The sequence below is a fragment of the Babylonia areolata genome, chromosome 27, assembly GCF_041734735.1.
Source record: "Babylonia areolata isolate BAREFJ2019XMU chromosome 27, ASM4173473v1, whole genome shotgun sequence".
Taxonomy (NCBI): domain Eukaryota; kingdom Metazoa; phylum Mollusca; class Gastropoda; order Neogastropoda; family Buccinidae; genus Babylonia; species Babylonia areolata.
This window is the reverse complement of record NC_134902.1, coordinates 9,816,805-9,832,117: the sequence shown is the minus strand read 5'-3', so window position 1 is coordinate 9,832,117 and position 15,313 is coordinate 9,816,805. Positions and strand designations below refer to the sequence as shown.

Below are 15,313 nucleotides of genomic sequence, written 5' to 3'. Positions count from 1 at the left end.
GGGGTGGGGTGGGGGTGGTAGTTGTGGTCACCTGAAGGTCTATAAAATATATGCAGAGCAGACATGACAATCTGTTATATTTGTGTAATTTCTCCTGTTTATCCCTTCCTCTCGACTCTGCTTTCCTCTTGTGTTTGTCAATCATCATAACAGAAAAAGACTGTCCAATCAGTTCAACAGGACAGTGTTCACATAGGATTTACCAGATTATGTACACAAAACATGTGGGGGAAAGAAATGAAAAGACAAGACAAATAGTAAATAACGAATAGGAAAGAGAAATAAATATGATTATAAGTGAATTTACAATGTCGAACCAATGAATTAAAGCAGATCCCCCATAGAAATCAATATTTTATCTCACTTCACCGTATGGAAACGAGCTCCTTTTATATTTATATATTTCCGAAAATCCATGAACTGTTTCCGGTCCACTTTCTATGCCATATCATTTCTTCTTATTAGAATTCTTGAAAAAGGTGTTACGCTCAGTTATATATTATGTATTTTCCTTTTTATAAATGTTAGCTCTCTTCAGTATAACAGGTCCTCACGCCAACTCCGTTCTTCTTCTGACACCCACCTGCTTAGGATCCCACCTGTTCGAACCAAAATGTGTGGCCATCGCAGTTTTTCACACTGAGCCCCCATTCTTTGGAACCAACTTCCTCAGCCTCTCCGTCACTCAACTTCGCTGCAGTCTTTCAAATCCAGTCTGAAAACCCCTTTTCCCCGCCAGAATAATTCTGAACAGCTTATCAATTTCTAGTATGAACTAACATTACTATCAGTGAGTGAGTGAGTTTGAGAGTTTCAGAATTTGTAGGTTGTATTTTTGTGTACTATTTATGATTGTGTATTGTGACTTGGGTGTGTGCGTACGTGCGTGCGTGCATGCGTGTGTGTGTGCGGGGGTGGAGAGGGGGGGGGGGGTGGAGGGGGGTCGTGTGTGTGTGTGTGTGTGGGGGGGGGGGGGGGTGGAGGGGGGTCGTGTGTGTGTGTGTGTGTGGGGGGGGGGGTTGTATATTGCGTTCAATTTTCCTGTTTGATATTTACGTGTGTATGCTTTTTTATTTTTTGCTTTTTTTTTTTTTTGCTGCCCCATCATATGCACCGTTCCAGTGGCATTTCTCCCACGCCGCTCATTTAGATTCCCCCATACACGGCCACACCCGGGTTCGTCCGTCGCAGTTCCAGCGTCGGCAGTCCACAGGGAACCATCGATGTTAGGTCGCCAGAAGGCCACACACCAGAGGAGACCCTGCACTACTGCTGAGTCACTTCGGTGGTGTTCAGTGGTGCCTGTTCTGTTTTAACAGGACACCACCTACTAAGCCCCCTACTAACGACAATAATGGCTTCGTCGCGGAGCCAGACTGAGTGAGCGTCCCCCCCCCACCCCCCAGAGTGGAGACCGCCACTACGTCCCTCAAACAGCCCCCCATGAATCTGCCGACACTGACGACATTGACAGGACTCACCCCAAGTACGGAAGTGGAGGGGTATCGAAACTGAGGTCACCATGAGAGCAGGGCATGAAAGGCCACAGACTTTGAGACTATTTTGTCTATATTGATGACGATGGAGGAGGAGGAGGATGACGATGTTGCTATGGAGGTCCATTTTGGTTTGGGACTGCGTGACAAGGCTGTACTCTACGCTTCCTGTCATAATGATATCTCGGCGTTAACTAGGCCCGAGAGATACAGACACTTGCAGTGTTGGTCAGGTAATTAGAGCAACACACCCACAGACGCATCCTTGAAGTAGATGACACTCGACTGTGTGGTCCCAGTCTCCCCATTAAGCCCACAGCACTCTCAACTCTGGGTAGGAGCCGGCCACGGGCCGAAAAACCCACCTCCGCTGGGATTCCTCCCAGCCATCAGACCGCGACGTTAACCACTTCGCCACGGCGGCTGGTGTGTATGTTTTTTTTCTATTTGCAAACGCCTAGGGATTATTTTCAAGATTAGTCGTAAATGTTAATAAAATGCTAATTATGATAACAACAACAACAACAATAATAATAAATCAGCTTGTAGTATACATATAATAATAAACCAATGAAAAGAAGATGATTGTGAACTAAATATCATATGCAGTCAAATGCACTGTGACCACAAAAAAGTAATACATCACAATACAATGTAATATAATACCACAACGGAATATAATACACCACCACAACACAATTCGTTAAGTTGATGACACCGATAACGATCAGCAGACTGACCTGAGGTAGTCTCTCCTGCACAGCATCAGGTTGGCCTTAGCGAAGAGTGTGGATCCCACCTCCCCCAGGCGACAGTCACAACAGGAACACTTGAGACAGTCTTCGTGCCACAGCTGGTCCATAGCCTTCAGAAGGTACCGCTCCCGGATCACCTGCAGTCACCATCAGTCCATCTGTCAACTTCTGGATAGTCACAAGGGAATACTTGACACAGTCCTGGGTGGTCTATGGCTTTCAGTTGGGAACACTACCGAATTACTTCTTCCCACAATCTGTCACTCCATCCATCACTTCTCCTATCGCTCTTTTCGTTAATCGTCTAGCAACCCATCTGCCGCCGCCCCCCCCCCCTCCTCCCGCCCCCCAGAATTCCATCTCTGAATCCTACCAGCAGTCCATCCGTCACTCCCCCAAGCAGTCCATCCGTCACTCCCCCCAGCAGTCCATCCGTCACTCCCCATCCGTCACTCCCCCCAGCAGTCCATCCGTCACTCCCCATCCGTCACTCCCCCCAGCAGTCCTTCCGTCACTCCTACCAGCAGTTCATTAGTTTAGCCGTCACTCCTCCCAGCAGTTCATCCGTCACTCCCCATCCGTCACTCCCCTCAGCAGTTCATCCATCACTCCCCCCAGCAGTCCATCACTCCTCACAGCAGTTCATCCGTCACTCCCCCCAGCAGTTCATCCATCACTCCTCCCAGCAGTTCATCCGTCACTCCCCATCCGTCACTCCCCTCAGCAGTTCATCCATCACTCCCCCCAGCAGTCCATCACTCCTCACAGCAGTTCATCCGTCACTCCCCCCAGCAGTTCATCCGTCACTCCCCCCAGCAGTTCATTAGTTCATCCATCACTCCTCCCAGCAGTTCATCCGTCACTCCTCCAGCACTTCATCCGTCACTCCTACCAGGACTTCATCCGTCACTCCCCCCAGGACTTCATCCGTCACTCCTCCCAGCAGTTCATTAGTCCATCCGTCACTCCTCCCAGCACTTCATCCGTCACTCCTCCCAGCAGTTCATTAGTCCATCTGTCACTCCTCCCCAGCAGTCCATCCATCCGTCACTCCCCCCAGCAGTCCATCCGTCACTTCCGTCACTCCACCCAGCAGTCCATCCGTCACTCCCCCCAGCAGTCCATCCGTCACTCCCCCCCAGCAGTCCGTCACTCCCCCCAGCAGTCCATCCATCACTCCCCCCAGCAGTCCATCCGTCACTCCACCCAGCAGTCCATCCGTCACTCCCCCCCAGCAGTCCATCCGTCACTCCACCCAGCAGTCCATCCGTCACTCCCCCCCAGCAGTCCGTCACTCCCCCCAGCAGTCCATCCATCACTCCCCCCAGCAGTCCATCCGTCACTCCACCCAGCAGTCCATCCGTCACTCCCCCCCAGCAGTCCGTCACTCCCCCCAGCAGTCCATCCATCACTCCCCCCAGCAGTCCATCCGTCACTCCACCCAGCAGTCCATCCGTCACTCCCCCCCAGCAGTCCATCCGTCACTCCACCCAGCAGTCCATCCGTCACTCCCCCCCAGCAGTCCGTCACTCCCCCCAGCAGTCCATCCATCACTCCCCCCAGCAGTCCATCCGTCACTCCACCCAGCAGTCCATCCGTCACTCCCCCCCAGCAGTCCATCCGTCACTCCCCCCCAGCAGTCCATCCGTCACTCCACCCAGCAGTCCGTCCATCACTCCCCCCAGCAGTCCATCCGTCACTCCACCCAGCAGTCCATCCGTCACTCCCCCCAGCAGTCCATCCGTCACTCCCCCCCAGCAGTCCGTCACTCCCCCCAGCAGTCCATCCGTCACTCCCCCCAGCAGTCCATCCATCACTCCTCCCAGCAGTCCATCCGTCACTCCTAGCAGTCCATCCGTCACTCCATTCGTCACTGTTCTAAGGAAACCATTCATCATTTCATCCATCACTCCTCCGAGCAATCAACCCGTCACTCCTCTCAGCAATCCATCGTCACTCCTCTCAATCCATCGTCACTCCTCTCAACAACCTGCCCAACAGATTATCCACCACTCCTACCAGTAAACCCATCTGTCACATCTCAACAATCCATCCACAATTCCATCCATCACTCCTCCCAGCAGTCCCTCTTTCACTCCTCCCAGCAATCCGTCCATCACTCTATCCATCATTCTTCACATTAGTCCAACCGTCACTCCTAGTAATCCATCAATCACTCCTCTCAATGAACCATATATCAGAAGTGGTCAGTAGTCAAAACCGGTAAAGAGTGCTAATACCGCACAAGACTTGGGGTAACATAAACATGGGAGAATACAGACCTGGGGAGACATAATACCCGGGAAAATAGAGATTTGGGGGAACAAAGAGCCAGAGAACGTAAATCTGGGGGAACATAGATCCAGGGGAACACAGACCTGAGGGAATATAGACATGGTGGAACTTTGACTGGGCTGAAAGAAAACGGAGTTTGTATTATACTCCATGTTTGGTGATACATATACTTACCGTGTCAAACTGATGCAAACTAGGCCTATCGGTTTGCTCTGCCTGGCCAAATTTCGCGCGGCTAACAGTGAAAAGACGAGCCGTCTCGCCCGGTCCGCTTTTAGCCAATCAAACGCCTCTAAAAGCTATAAGCGCTGAATCATTCCGTGGCCATCGAAAAAAATTGCCCCATGAGAACCACAGCGGAGACGCGGGGACGGACGGGCGGGCATTCGAGTTTGACATGGTAAGTATATGTATCACCAAACATGGAGTGTAATACAAACTCCTTTTGGTGTCATATACTGTACCATGTCAAACTGATGCAGAATTTAAAGCAAATGGAGGAGGGCAATGCCTACTGGTTCGTATGGGGAGCTCTTGTAACCGAGACAGCAGTGTTAGCCGCAACAAAGGAAATCCCCTTGGAACCGTCAGCCATGGTCATACGGAAATCCCTGAGGTAGAAGTTGATGAAGGGATTCTGAGACCACCAGAAGGCTGCCTCCAAGACATGCTGCAGTGGCACTGAGTGCTGGAAAGCAGCCAAAGTAGCTATGTCCCGCACTTCGTGTGCTCTGGGATTAAGACAGCTGATATCCCTGTGAGCATGAGAGTAGGCTCTACGAATGACTTGGGAAACCCAGCGGGAAATGGTGCCTGCAGCGATGTCTTTCTTGTAATTCTCACTGAGGGAGATGAGAAGACGCCTCTGAGAAGAACGCCTATGGCGAGACCTATCCTAATAGTATTTGAGACACAGAACAGGGCAGAGATGCCTATCCTCATCATCTTGGGCAAGAATATTAGACAAAGGTCTGATCCTCAGAGAGGGGGAAGGGACCTCGGGGTCTTGGTTCTTAGCCAGAAACTCTGGAAGGAAACGAAGAGTGATGGAACCATCTCTGTGGAAGGCCAGATCTTGTGGCATTCCACTAAGACCATGAATCTCGCTTCTACGATGGCCCGTGGCCAGCAAGAGAAGGAAAGTGGTCTTGAGGGAGAGTAAGTCGAAAGGAATAGTCCCCAATGATTCGAAGGGCTGTTTTCGAATGAAATCCAGCACCAAGAACAAGTCCAAGAGGGGCACTCTTCTGGGATTCCTAGCTTCCTTCAGAGAGGCGCCCCTAGCCACCTCTCTGAGCAGGAAATCCGCTTCAAAGGTGGGACCACCTAGCTGTTTGATTGTGGTACAGATGGCAGACCTGTACCCTTGCACAGAACTAGCAGACAGGTTGAGAACCGAGGAGCAGTGAGCCAGAAAGTTGGCCAGCTGCATGCTCGTAGAGTTAGTAGGGGGAACGTCCTGAGCTGTACACCACCGCAACCATTTCTTCCAGTGTAAGTCATACAGTCTCCGTTCCCTCCCTCCTTGCTTTGGTGACTATGGAGAGGAGGTCAGTGGAGGCACCCCCCTGCGTCAGCGCAGCCGACACAGAGGCCAACCAAGGGGTCAAAGACTTCAATGGTGATGCTGACAGTTCCGACTGCACAGCAGCCACGAGTGCAGGTGGAGCAGTTGTGGATTGGAATGAGGAATGCCCGAACGAGGCTGCCTCAGCAGATGAGGTTTGGTTTCGAGTTCCAGGGGTGGAACATGTGTCAGGGACTGAAGGTCCGGAAACCAGGGCTGGGCTGGCCATTTCGGCGCAATGAGAATCAGCTGCGGGCGTTCCAATCTGTCTTTCCGTATCACCCGGGACAGAATTGGAAAGGGAGGAAACGCGTAGGCAATCAGACTGCTCCAGTCTAGAGAGAGAGCATCCACTGCTAACGCGTCTGGGTGGGCGACCAGAGAGACATAAGTGGAAAGTCGTTTGTTGAACTTTGTGGCAAAAAGGTCCACCATTGACTGAACCCACCATTCCCACACCCCCTGAAGGGTGTCCTTGTCCAGGGTCCACTCTGTGTGGATGACACTCTTGGACCTGCTGAGAGCCTCTGCCAAGATGTTGGCTTTTCCTGCTATGTGTCTCACTGAAAGTGCAATGCCCTTGCTATGGCATCAACGGAGGAGAGCCTCAGTCCGCAGGGAGAGGCCTGCTGAGTGTGCTCCCCGCCCCCCACCCCCCTTTGTTCACGTAACATGCGACAGTCGTATTGCCCATGAACAAGCGGATGGTCTTGCCAGTGGCCTCCCCCATGAAGTGCAAGAGAGCCCTGCGAACTGCCTCCAGTTCCAGAACATTGATGTGGCATAGGCGCTCCTCTGGGGACCAAGTCCCTGCTGCATGGAGTGAGTCCATGTGGGCTCCCCAGCCCAGAGAGGAGGCGTCTGTCAAGAGTGCCACCTGAAGAGTAGGTGGGGCTATGGGCACCCCCTGTGTCCGAAGAGGGGTGGTTAACCACTCTGATGTCACCTCGAGGAACCACTCACCCAGACATATCTGGCTGAGTGCTCTGGGACCACTGTAACCTCAGTGCCCTCTGAAGAGGGCGCTTGAGAACCCTGCCCAGGGGAATGAGAGGCGCCATGGACTCGATCATGCCCAGGAGGGAAGAAAGTGTCCGCACTGTTGCTTGGGAGGAACGGCGCAAGTGGCTGAGGAGGCCTGCCAGACGGTCCCAGCGATTTGGTGTCGGAGAGACTATCATGGACCGCGTGTCGAATCTCATCCCTAAGAAGTCGAAGGACTGACTTGGGACAGATCACATTTCTCCTGGTTCGTGAGGAAGCCCAGTTGGGAGCAAAGGTCTAGAAGTCTGGCCGTATGACTATGGCACAGGGCCTGCGACTGGGCCAGGATAAGCCAGTCGTCCAGGTACACACAGAGACGAATGGATTCTGACCGGACGATGGAGACCAATTCCCGCACCACCTTGGTAAACAGGAAAGAGGCAAGAGACAGACCAAATGAGAGGGCCGAGAACTGGAACACCTTGTCCCTCCACACGAACCTCAGGTACCGACGGGATGCCGGATGGATGAGGATATGAAAATAAGCATCTTCCAGATTGACAGAGGTAGCACAATCGCCCTTGTTGAATGGTCTCCCGAATCTGTGCCTGTGTGTCCATCTTGAATTTGATTTTGGGGAGGAATTTGTTGAGGGGGGACAAGTCCAAGACTGGTCTCCACCCTCCCGAGACCTTTGGAATCATGAACAACCGGCCGTAAAAACCGGGGCCCGGGTCCGAGAGTTGAGATATCGCCCCTATGAGGAGTAGGGGCGATATCTCTTTCTGTAAGACACTCTCCTCCTCCATCGAGCTGGGCACATAAGGAGGAGGAGTGGATCTTAGAAGGGAGCGGTCCTCCACCCAAGGCTGCATGTACCCCAACTCTAGCACCGATACAATCCAGTTGTTGAGTCCCAGAGCACGCCACTGATGCGCATGCTGGGACAAGTTTCCTACTTGGAGGGGCTGAACAACTGGCGGTGCTGAATTGGGGACCAGTCATTGGGGGTGCTGCCTTCTGGACTTGGGCATGGCCGGTCGGCTTGGACGGACATGAGGTGGTTTATTCCTCTGCCGCTGATTCTGCGCACGCCGCTTTGACTTAGGTGGCGTGGTATATAGAGGGGCCCTGGTGGCCGTTTTTTTCAATGGCATAGAACCCTGGCGCCCCTGGGAGGTGTGGGCTAAATATGAGGCCACCTCCCTGTTTGTCATTGCCCTGTGGCTGACAAAATGGGGCGCATACTGGCCGAAGAGGAAGTGCTGCTGTGCTGGGATGGATCGCAGGGCAGCCCTCTCCTCTACTGGAATGTTAGAGAGGTGGAGAACGGCATCACGCCGCGCTAGCACAGTATTGAAGTGAAGGCTGGTAGCTGTGTCTGCAGCTGCCGTGAGACCAGATGCTACCCTATTGCCAAAAGTGTTTAACCTCTGGTCCGTGAAGAGGCCTGGCAGGACAGAGGAAGGAGACCCCATGTCCTGATTAACCAGACGCTGTTCCCACAGCTCATTGGCCCTGTGGAGGAATGCGTTGAAGAAAGTAAAAGCTGTGGAAACCTTGAGGAGGCAGCGGCGGGCCAATCTGTCCCACTCTGCTAACGTTTTAAAGGATAGAGTAGCTGAAGTGGGGAAGGTGGTGCGCTGTGAGACCAACATCCTGTCCTGCGTGGAGGGCTATGCTTCCCTGTAGGCAGGGTGGTCCTGTGTGTACCAAGACCACACCCCTCCCTTGGAGGAATCTTTGAGGAACTTGACCGGAGAAAAAGCGCCCGGGGCAGAGAGGGACTCCCTGCCTGGAGGAGGGATGGAAGCAGCACCCCTGACAGTGCGGGCTGGCTTATTAAGCCATTCCTGCACCATTTCTGGCACTCTGAGTCACCTTGTGGTTCTGGAGTTAAGAGTCACATGGCCTAAGGAGGGTCAAGGGTAACAATGTAGCCTGAGGGACTGATTCCGCATGTGTGACCCGACTGGGGAGGGTCAGTTCGAGCTCGGCAAAGTCCGAGTTTGGTTCAGGCTGGTCCCTAGGGAGGCGTGGGCTCAATCTGTCCCCCTGGGATGGGGGCGAAGAGTGCTCATCCGTTTTTCGTCCTCATCCGAAGACAGGGGCTCCCACTCTTGTTCGCAGTCCATCCCCTGCTGGGTACCATCCCAAGTGGATGTACCCGCTGGGGTGTCCTGTGAGCTGTGGTCAGCCCAGTGGGATGAGCTGGGACGATCCCGAGCAGGGACCATGGCCGCAGCTGTTATTTCCTTGACACCTGAAGCGGGTGGGGAGAGTGAGGACCGTAGGTCCAACCATGCTTGGGATGGTGGGTGCCACACCTTCTAAGTGAGGGTATCCCTGGATGCAAGAGGGACCCACAAGTGCTGTGAGGGGACAAACACCCACTCATCTCCCTGTAGGACCAAGGGCTGGGTAGGTGGGAACTACAGGCTCCCCTGGGCTGAGCGGGGCCCCTCGGCAGCCATAGGTCCCGACAAGGAGGCCATTGTGACCGTGGAGGTCACCTGTAGGTTGACAGAGGCCCGATTTGTGGACTGAGTGGCAATATTGGTTGAGGAGCTCAACCTCACTGACAAGAAGTCGATCCCACTTGTCGGGGCTGTGTGTGTCACCCTGTGAGATGTGCTGGGTTGGGTCCGGTGGGGAGCGGACAAGGGGTTGGCCCCTGGTCCTCCCGGCAACCCAGCGTGCACCATAGGTGCGCCCCAGTACGGGTAGAACGGAGGTAACCACCCGTGGGCACCAGCCATCCTGTGACCCCAACCCCAAGGGTCACTGGCGCCTTGACCTCCACGAAGGGAAAAACCTGGCCAAGTTGGAGGGAGGTCAGGTCCGACTTGGGTGTCAGTCCCGCCCGAAGACGAGCGGGCTGACTGCCCGGAACCACCTGACACGTGCGGGCCTCCCCCAGCAGGAGAGACCGGCCAGATAGCAGAAAGACCTGCAGAGCTGGTGGCCACGTGCCCCGAATCCCCTCCCGTGGGGTGACTGGGGTGGCTTGGCCCGGGGTGGGCAAAGTAGAGGTCCCCCCCCCCCCCCCCCCCCCCCCCCGGAACCAAATTTTTCTCCCCCCCAGAAGGAGGTGGGGGAAGGGGGTCGACAGAGAAGGGAGGAGGGGGAACAGCAATGGGGCCCCTGAGGGCCGTTCCGAGTGGGGACCCGGGTAACGGCCAGGCGCGGCCTCCCCTTGGGAGTTTGCGCCTAGCTGCGAGTCCCCACCGCCAAGAGAGGACTTGCCACTCCCCCCTCTCCCTGCCTCGCGCTGGGACACCTCAGGAGGCGATGCTCGTACCCCTGTCCCCCCGGTCCCCTTCATAACCGTTTTACTGGTACAAGAGTCGCCTCCGCGATCAGCGTCTAAAGACGCATCGCCGCGGTCCGTATCGGGAGGAATCATGAGCTCTGGGCCTGGGAGAGTCTCTTGCCGAGTCTCAATCCCAGCCTCATGATCCCTGCCTTCGTGGGATGGCATACGAGGCATGGTACCCACGCTTAGGCACCCAGCGAAAATCCAACCCCCAACAGAGAAAGGAAAGACAGGATCGACTTAGAGGTAGAGAAAAATGAACGAATCGAGGGGGCCGAGTCGAATCGAGTACACAGAATGTAAGAATACAATACGGACAAGCCGCATGCAGCAAAGGAACGCCAAATGAATACGCTTAATAGCCAAAAAAAGTGTAAGACGAGACAGAGCGTAAACCTGACAAGATGGCGTGGAGAGCCTTGGCCACTGGAATGATTCAGCGCTTACAGCTTTTTGAGGCGTTTGATTGGCTAAGAGTGGACTGGGCAAGACGGCTCGTCTTTTCACTGTTAGCCGCGCAAAATTTGGCCAAGCAGAGCAAACCGATAGGCCTAGTTTGCATCAGTTTGACATGGTACAGTATATGACACCAAATTGAGGGTTACATAGACCAATGGAAACATAGCCCCACTAAGCTCTCCTTTTAATGTCATTTTTCTTTCCTTGTTCAAATTCCCTTCATTTATTTTTTCGTTCTTTCCTTACTTCCTTCCTGAAGTTCGCATTTCATTGCTTCTTTTTTCTTTCACTCCCTGCTTCTTCATCACTTAATTATTTTTTCTTGACTTCCTTTCGTCTTCTAAATTATCAACGAAGCAAACGGTGGCAATTTGGTGTTTACCAAGTGACCACTAATGTTTTGCCAATAAGCTGAATTGTCGACGATTCAGTGGTTAACTGAGCTCCACCAAATTGTCGCCGGCAACAGTTCAGCGGAGGTTCTAATTCAACAGCAATCAGTGGGGAGTCAGGCCTGGAACTCATTCGGTGCACCCTGTCAAACTCCACCACATCAATCATATCCAGACTTTCCGAAAGAAGGTCCTGCACCAAGCCTCATAGTCTGCACTGGTCTCGTATCCCCTGGGAAGGTCGTCAAAGATAAGATTGTCGCCCTTGGAGCAGCCTTTCATGTCGTCCATCCTCGTCTTATAGTCAGCTTCTGACACAGGTCCTGGTTCGTCTTCTTCAACTCTTCGTTCTCGTCTCGCAGCTTCGTCATCTGCTCCCTCATCCCCCTCAGGTCACTTCTCGGAGCTGGACAGTCCTATTCGAGATCACGGACTTGCTGTTTCAGTTCCTACTTCTACTTCTCTATCTTTGTCTGTTACCCCACCTTTCACTCAAGGCTTTTATGTAGCTATAACGTCACTGATAATAGTTATGTGACCAAAGGAGAAGGAATTAAAGTATCTGCGCCACTTGCTTTCCCCAGACTAGTTCTTTGAACAGATCACTGGCAAGTCTCGTCTGCCTCACACTGTCTTGATGGGTTATTTTCAATGTCATCACAGCGAATGGGCAACCTGCTTCAGAACAATCAACTGAGGAGGAGGCGAAAATTGACACCGTCCAATCGTCGTCGAAGCGTGACAATGGTGACATGGGAGGCTGACATTCTTCTTGCCCGCTCCAACACGAAGCCTATGTATGCAGGCAAAAAGCGGCTACAAACAAGCCGAGTGTCAGCAGCAGCAGATGGCATAGTTCAGCAACTGCATCTGTCTGCCACAGTTGGTGATAAACAGTACGCATCTTGACGCAGAGACAACAGTGAGTTCACTCATCACGAGAGAGAGAGAGAGAGAGCAAAATGGTTTGACTGCGTTTGGGCCTGTGACCCGTTGCAAACTTCACAATCAAAAAAAGGAAAAGTCAGTGTTTCGTCCTGTCGCAGTTGATCATATTTGATACCCAATAAGGCGATGAAAAACATAATGTCCTACCATTTATTGGTACGGGTATATGATTCATTACGTAGTGCATCTTAATATTCCCTCCGCAGAAGGAACTCAGATGTAGTTGAATATCAAGTCTGCCATTCAAAATATTTGCACATTGTTGACGTCGTATCTGGTATAACCTTGTATTTTATGGAACATTTCAATCTGAGGTCACTGTAGTTTAGGCATTCAAATATGACACATAATTCATCTGCAAGACAAAGAGGACAACCCTATTGACTAGCTGGGAAAGAGCGATACATGTAGCCGAAACAGCTATTCTTAAACATGCGCTTTTGATATGATGATGACATGATTCAAAACGTTTGCTTTCTGACATGTGAACACCAACGTTGACAAAAGTAATTTTAAATTTCTGATTGAAGAGCTTCTCATCACCAACTGCACCAAATACCTGAACATAACGAAACCATTTGTACAGAGAGAAGAAGAAGAGACAGAGTTGAATGGGGTTTTTTTTTTCCAGAACACATAACAAAACGTTAAAAAAGTGTCCAAAGTGAGGGAGGCAGACAGACACTGAGAAAGGAAAAGACAGAGAGCGAGGGTGGGTGCAAGGGAGGGAAGGAGAGAGAGAGAGAGAATGAGAGAGATAGACAGCACGAACAGTTCACCTTTTTACAAGCAGAACAGATCTGTTGTTGCTGCACTGACTGTTGTTGGAGGACTGCGTGCTGTGCACCTTGTGCTGCTGGCGGCTGCTGGGGGGGCGAGGTGTGGGGGTGGGGGTGGTGTCCGCTGCCCGTGCCCTGCCCTATGCTGTCGGCAGGGCTGGCTGTGTCCGGGCACAGCTGCATCACACCTGCACACAGCGGGCACTGTGCACTGATACAGCTCGCTCATTCCTTTCCTTCCTTCCACTGCTTCATGAACATCATTGTTTGCTACGATGTTTCGATCAGGAACAACGGAGAACCAGTACAGTTTCTAACGTCTTTGTAGGCAGTGTAATGAAATAAAAAGTGAACATCTTCCGGTCCATTTCACACGGTGGACAATTAACACGTGACAGGTTTTCGTTATCGGCGAAAACATCCTTCAAAATTTTTAAGACTACTATCTCCGACGAAATCTTACAAGGTTATCTCGGCTGTACCATTTATTTGTGACATGTGGGATGTGACTTTTGAAATGATTAAACCATCAATACCTATCACCAATCTCTTGTCTCCAAATGCCAATTTTGTTTGCTATATGAACTAAATTACACAGAATACATAAATGATAAATAATAAAGAAATAAATTCAGCGATAAAAGCTGAATAGCATTTATGCTTTGGCTTTGCTACACAATTCTAAAACCAGTTGTTGACAAGTGTTTTTGAAGATTGGGTACCCAGTCAGCTACAATACATACGTTCGTGTGCAGTAAAAGCATTTCATATGCCTGCCTACACAGTCTGGACAATGGAAGTTTTACAAGTTTCAATCAACATCTAATGCATTTTACTGATGTTCCAATGTACAGTGGATATCTTCCAGTTACCCGATAAGCTGTTTGGCTAGCAGGGATACATTTCATAATCTTTTCATGGCAAACGTATGAATGACTTTTTTGGTTGCATTTTTCTTCCATACTCCACGCTGCAAACGCGTGAAGACGGGTACAGTGTGTGTCTCCAATAGTTTCCAAAACAACATCTGATGCAAGACCCAACTTTTCTGAGACATTTGTTTCTGTAATACCTTACTTCCCTTTCTGCAGTTCTCAGAAAAAGCAGTACCAATACTTAATTTTATTGTAAAGATCATTTCCAAATATTTCGATGCCTCTGAGCAACAACAATTTATCTCCAGAGCAGCCGTTTTGGAAGTTCTCAGATAAACCCACTGGAAATGTTTGAAAGCTTTCAATAATTAAGATTCTAAATTAAAACACTTTTTCTACAAGATGCTTTTACTGCAGATTGTATGTGCTGGTAAGATAAGAGTTTCTCCTATAACAAGTGCATGCTGATGTGTAAGAATATTCTGTCTGTAATGAAACAAGAAAACTTTAAGCACTTTTACGTCTCATTTAATACTACTTTGTTTGGCAGTATTATCTCTCTCTCTCTCTCTCTCTCTCTCTCTCTGTGTGTGTGTGTGTGTGTGTGTGTGTGTGTGTGTGTGTGTGTGTGTGTGTGTGTGTGGATGAGTTGTATCAGACAAATTTGAATAGAAACAGGGTATGACTGTGTTTGGGATGCTCAATTCTTCTTAGGGAATCTTTCTGCAGGAATGTCAACATTGCTTTGAGAGATAATTTTCAAAATCTATGGAGATATGCTCTAGAGGCGAGCAGTAAATGTTTGTTTTATCGAAATTTCAAAAGTGGATTTGGTAGATAAAAATATATAAGGCAAATGCCAGATAATTACGTTGTCAGCTTCTTCAGATTTCGAAGTAGTAATCATAAGCTGAAAATAGAAACAGGGAGACACATAGGCATACCACGAGAGTTACAGCTCTGAAAGGTTTGTAACATGTCTGTGACTGGGGATGAGTTTCATTTTATAAAAATGGAATGTCCCAATTATGATCAGTTACGGAATAGATATGTTCTTAAAAAATATTTGTCTCCAAAATCGGTTTTTAATTTTTGTAATATGCTCAAAGGAGACAAAAAAGCCATTTTAGCTGTAAGAAAGATGGTTAGATTTGCAAATGTTGCCTAGCTACACTTTTGGAGTTAAAAGTCATTTGTGTTTTCTCAACTTTTATGTGACATTGTGTATTTGGAAATGTTTGTTCTGGGCATGAAAACATTTTGCAGTAATACTCCATACTCCAATAGGAGTGAAAGGATAATTAAAACTTGAAACTTTGTGTGTGTGTCTGTGTGTGTGTGTGTGTGTGTGTGTAAATCTTATCATTTGATGAACGTTATGGCTGCTTCCACATCTCATTCTCTCCCCCCCCCCGCCACCCCCCCCCACCCCCCTTTCCTGTTTTCA

The 15,313-nt window shown here is 50.4% G+C and overlaps 1 pseudogene across 1 annotated transcript in view; it reads right to left on the bottom strand.

The window, feature by feature from the left end:
- The window catches only part of LOC143301580 (LIM domain transcription factor LMO4.2-like), a 28,087-nt pseudogene extending 24,358 nt beyond the window's left edge, over nucleotides 1-3,729 (bottom strand). The window contains exons 1-2 of the transcript XR_013057810.1: nucleotides 3,502-3,729; nucleotides 2,237-2,388 (exon numbers count right to left, since the gene is read on the bottom strand). The product of XR_013057810.1 is annotated as an LIM domain transcription factor LMO4.2-like (transcript). The remainder of the gene's footprint in view (nucleotides 1-2,236; nucleotides 2,389-3,501) is intronic.
- Between the last annotated feature and the right edge of the window lie 11,584 nt (nucleotides 3,730-15,313).